Raw genomic sequence first — 6,117 nt, forward strand, 5'->3', positions numbered from 1 at the left:
AGAAGAAGAAGAGGGGAGGAGGAGAAGAAGAAGAAGGAGGAGAAAGAGGGAGGAGAAGAAGGAGGAGGAAGAGGGAGGAGAAGAAGAAGAAGGAGGAAGAAGAGGGAGGAGGAGGAGGAGAATAATAATAATAATAATAATAATAATAAGAAGAAGAAGAAGAAGAAGAAGAAGAAGAAGAGCCACAACAACAACGGCAACGGAAAAAAGAATGCGATGTTGAAGAAGACGAAGATAAGGAATGGTAAAGGAAAAGAAGAAAAAGAATCACATGGGGGAGGAGGAGAGAAAGAAAAGAATAAGATAATGGTGAGGAAGATGAGGAAGAAGAAGAACAACAACACAAATGAAGAAGAATAAAGTGGAAGAAGAAAATAATCACAACATCATTTGTGGCTTATAACGGAAGTAGTTGTTTGCTTGCATGATTTTCATATCCATTGGTCCAGCTAAATCTGACGTCACACCATGCCAAACAGAATAGTCAGCTAATGTGCATTGAACCATGTAAGACGACGTATAAGAAAATAATGAATTTTAAACAAGACATCTGAATGAGTGTCGAACGCTCGAAGTTTAGCTATTTCAAAGAACGGTTCTACACTTGGCACTGATAAAAATATGAAAAATACCATCTCTCTTTTATCTTTCGTTTGCATCTTTTATTTCTTTTAGTCATTCGACGGCAGCCATGTTGGTGCTTAGAAGATTTTAGGGGAACAACTCGATCGCAGTACTGGGATTTTTAAAAGTCTTTAGACCTAGTACGTGTTCTGTCAGTGTATTTTGCAGAACTAGCTACAGTGGTTGGACAAAATAATGGAAACACCAAGCATCGTAGCATCATAATTTTAAAATATCTATAAAACCGTCAAAAGCTTGTTTATTTTATGTTTTTTGATTTATTATTAGTGTTGCTTAATATATTTTGCTAAAATTGCTGTTTCTTTTCAGATATCATCAGAAAAAAGGTAATTAAAAATTCATTAAAATGACAGATCTATCGGACTTTCAAAGAGGTGCTAGCGTAACGAAAGCAGCCGAAATGTTTGGTGTATGAAGAAGTACTGCCTCGAAAGTAATGACAGCCTTTGACAAAGAGGGAAAACCCTACTCGTCGAAACAAAACTCCGGAAGAAAACCAAAACTTTCAGACTCTTACGCAAATTGTTAGAAAGGATCACAAAAGTACAGCTCCCAAGATTACTGCAGAGTTTAATGACCACCCCGAGAACAGTTTCCACAAAAAACTGTTCGCCGGGAGCTGCACAAAGCCGGATTGCACGGGAGTGCTGCAATCAGAAAACCACTACTTTCAAAAACAAACGTTGCAAAGCGTTTAGAGTGGAGTTAAAAACCTACAGAATTGGTCCCTAGAGCAGTGGAAGAATGTTATTTTCTCTTCACCTTATTTCTGACCACCGGCCGAGTATACCTGTGGAGACAGTCAAAAGAAGCATTTGACCCAGACTGCCTTCTTCCAACTGTTAAATATGGAGGAGGATCTGTGATGATCTGGGCGGTGGGGGGGTGGGGGGCATATCTTGGAAATCCGCCGGCCCAATGGTTTCCCTTCATGGCAGAATTAATAGTCAAGACTATTTAAGCGTTTTATCTGATCAAATTCATCCTATGGTTGTGGAAGTGTTTCCGGAGGGGAACGCAATATTTCAGGATGATAATGCACCAATTCACACAGCTAAAGTTGATACTGAATGGCACAAGGAACATTTTAGAGAAGTTGAACATCTTATCTGGCCACCACAGTCCCCAGATCTCAACATTATTGAACATCTATGGTGCATTTTAGAAAAACAATGGAGTCGATATCCTCCACCATCATCACTACAAGAACTGGAGACTGATTTAAATGAAGAATGGACAAAAATTCCTTTGGGAACAATTCAAACTTTGTACGCGTCCGTACCTCGTAGAATTCAAGCTGTAATTACTGCCAAAGGCAGTCCCTATCCCATATTTTTATGTTTAATGTTACTGTTGGTGACGTCCTGTACCCATATATGCATATATATATATATATATATATATATATATATATACAAGAATAAGGGCAGGGAATCGTTAATTAGTAATAGATTTTTGGCGTCGCATGGCCAGAAATTACCGTGAATTTTTTTAGAGACACTTTCAGATTTATCAGAATATTGGGCTGATGAGACGGAATAGATTAATATCTTAACCGCGAAACGTTCGTATCCAATTAACTAAAGGCAGGTTTGTTTTTGCTTTTCACTCTGGTTTTTTGTTCTATGTGCGCCATAAATATCGCCATCCATTTAGAGAAAAATTTGTAGTTTAGAATCAGTAGTTTTTTGACTGCTATTTCTAAATTTTCAGTATGTTGGAGAAGCAACTCAATGCTAATCCCTGTATATTTACGATGATATATATATATATATCCACACATGTATCTTTGTGCCTGTACTTTGCGCATATGCGTGTGTATGTGCGCCTGTGCATGTGTATATGTGTGTTTATGAGATAGGGAAAAGAAAATATCTCACATAACGGTTGTATATATGTGTGTGTGTGTTTGTGTGTGTATGTTTGTGTGTTTGTGTGTGTTTGTACGTACCGTATATAAATATGCACATATATAAGTACGTGTGTACGCTTGTATGTTTTTTAACGTCAGTTTTATCTGGTCATTTCATATTTTTCAATATTTATTGAACTGATCTTTCCCTGCTTGATTTACTCCGCTTATTTGTAGTGGACAGAAAATTAGGTTATTGCCTTTTGAAATTAAAATTACTTCCGCATGAATGAGCTCAAATCCAAACTTTGTATTGTTTCATGTTGCTATCAAATCTTTCGTTTAGTTCTCAAATTATCCAAACAACAAAGCAGTTTAGTTAATCTAGAGGTTGTTGTTTGTGAGAATAATAACGATTTTTAGAAGACTTAGAATCGGCGTCGTCATAAATGTTTCTTTGCTTTCTGAGACTCTTGGGCCGTTGGTTAGTGGGTTTGTTTAGTGTAGAGAAAGAGTCACAATATCAATCCCCAGGGCAATTCATATTCAAAACGTTTGTGTCTACGGTGTAAATGTGTTGAGACGATGAAAGGCCTGACCGGTTGTAGAGTGGATTGTGCGATTATAGGAAGAGGATACGGTCTGTTGCGGTCCACTTTGAAGCTTTCTCTCAGTGTGTGAGCGGGTGATGAAATGGTCATCGGTCGGATTTTTAATTTCAGGACAGAATTTGAACTCGGAACTGCAAAACATTTCGTTCGAAGATTTCGATACTGCAATCTATAACCTTGGATTGGTAATTTATTTAGCAATCCCGAAAGGGATTTTGGTCGCGTGATTTTAATAAATAACACAGGGAGTTGGAATAAATATTGGTTTTAAATTTTGGTACAAGGCCAGCATTTTCTGGGAAGTGAAGTGGTAAGTTGATTACATCGACCCCAGGGCTCAACTGGTAATTATTTCATCGATTTCGAAAAGTTGTGGGGCAAAGCCGACTCCGGCGACATTTGAACACGAATGAAATGTTGATGATTCTGCCAGGTCAACTGTTATCAGGCAGATCGAAGGCCAGGAGCATTAAAGTCGTTCAGTGTGTGTGTGTGTGTGCGTGTGTGTGTGTGTGTGTTTGTGTGTGCGTGTGCGTGTACGTGTGTGCATGTGTGTGTGTGTATGTGTTTGAATTTGTGTGTGTGTTTGTGTGTGTGTGTGTGTGTGTGTGTCTGTATGAGCGTGTGTATGTGTGTGTGTGTGTGTGTGTGTGAGTATATATATCGGGAGTCACACGAAACAACACTGAATGAATTATTATCGTGTATAACTATATATTCAACACGCTGTGTACACTTGAACGTGGGAACACCTTTCACTGTGGAAATATGTCTGTACACGATAATATTTTATTCAATTGCTTCGTGCGATTCTAATTATCTAATTCCATCTTGACCTAACTCTAAACACATCAACAAATGTACTATTTACAGTTCTTATGGAAAAGAACTATCGTTCTTATATAGCAATGAAAAATGAATCCGCTTTCCGTAGCTGACGACGCACAGCAACGCAGAGACGTCAAGAGTAGGAGGAAGCATTTTATGATTAAAGTTAGTAGGAAGACGTAGCTAAGATGAGCTGGTTCGTGCACAAGCAAAGTAGAGGTGGAAAAGCGAGAAGATAAGTGCTAGCAAGCATTTTAAGGGCAATGAAAAACAAGCTTCAGAGGATGGTAGGTGGTAAGAAGAATGTTGGGCACAATAAAAAATATAAAAATAGATCCGAGAAGAAAATAGATAAATTTGAAAGATTAAATTAATAGATTGTAAGCAAGTAAACCATACAGAAAATGGAGACTGAAAAATGCCGAGAAGAGGGGCCAGACATTTTAAAATGTAAAGCCGAATAAGAAGAAAAAAAAAAGGATTTGACATAAATACGTATCGTCATTCTAGTTTTCAGAAATGTTAAATTTATTTGAGCTTCTGTTAAGGCAAAATTGGTCAAATTCCAAAATGAGTGGGCCATCCATTTTCTCCAGCTGCTATTCCTGGGAGGGTGGTGGGGTTAGGGTCCTCAGCATCTTCTCCATGGAGTTCTACCAGTTACAACTTTCATTGCCTTTTCCGAGCGGATTCTTAAGCGTGATCAACTGAGTTATCCAATCATTTCGTTATTGGTCTACTCCCAAGTCTCCTGCCCTTTGGTTCCGCTTGAAAAATCTTGTGACTCTTACCTGGAGGATTTCCTTGGGCTCTGAATTACTCACCCTCTCGAGTGACATTATTCCAGAAATCCTTCGGAGGGAGTCTATTGCGAACGCTTGCATTCGCGATCGTACATTCATGACCATCGATAAGGATAGGCACGAAAATCCGAATTGAAGATAATGAGTTCATTCTTTACAACTACTATATATGCGAAATTTCGTAACCAGAGTTTCTGTAACGCAGAGGATACCTGGATGTAGAAACTAACATGTTATATTAACAAACTGTAAACGGAAAAAAAAAGCAAAAACAAGAATGGATATCCAATATTTCGCATAAGATACAATCGGTACATCTGAAGGATTTTGAAATGATTGCTAGATGAGAAGAGGGGAAATAGATCAAAAGAAGGCAGTGAAAATTATTAGAAGTGTCATCATAATTGTCAACAGAATCATCATCGTAATGATAATCATAAATTTTAGTTCGGTTTGGCATGAATCTATCTTAAGTGGAAAATTTAAATGCTAGTTAGATTTTAACTTTAATAACTAAACGTAGTAATCATAGTTACACTCGGCATCGACCGAAGGATCAGCGAATTTTCGCTTTCATCTAAATATCTCAAGCAATTTCGAAAATTATTGATGGAATCGTACAGCTTACTGCTACAGTAAACTGTAGAACTTTATAAGTTTCATTCCTAGTTTAGAAATCAGAGGAATGAGTATGGAGTTTACGAGATAAAGCGAACATTCTCATTAGAAGAAAAGACATACCGTTTATGCTATATTGTGAACGTTGAGGAGCAGATACCGAATGCTGGAGCTGGTATAGAATTTAAATTGCTATTCCCAATTAGTTGAATGTCACGTTTTTCAATAAAGGCCGTATTATTCCTTTGTTAGTGTTGTTATACCATTATCTGAGGCTGTTGGATTAATCGTAGACACTTCGGTACCAAACTATTTAATTAACGGTCTTAGGAAGTATAAACGTTACAAAGCGAATCTATCTGTTCCATTCATTCGTTAATTGGGATTCAATCAAACACAGAGGTGGGGGTGGTGACGGTGATAGAGGTATGATGGGGGATGGGTGTATGAGGGTGGTGACGAAAGGTATATCTAGGGTGGATGCTAGAGTATCAACGATAATTCTTGGATATTGATATCGTACATGTGGGACTAAGCAGTTTGTGGGGCGGGGGGGACAGCATTTTAGTTTAGGGTCTAATTGAGTTAGTTGGTTCACAACAGATATTTACTCTTCGCCATTTGCCTCGCCTCTCATAGGAGCCATATAGTAGTAGTAGTAGTAGTGGTAGTAGTAGTAGTGGTAGTAGTAGTAGTAGTAGTAGTAGTAGTAGTAGTAGTAGTAGTAGTAACCGAACAAAACTTACGTCGAAAGCGTCCC

This window comes from Octopus bimaculoides, chromosome 2 (assembly GCF_001194135.2).
Source record: "Octopus bimaculoides isolate UCB-OBI-ISO-001 chromosome 2, ASM119413v2, whole genome shotgun sequence".
NCBI classification, from domain to species: domain Eukaryota; kingdom Metazoa; phylum Mollusca; class Cephalopoda; order Octopoda; family Octopodidae; genus Octopus; species Octopus bimaculoides.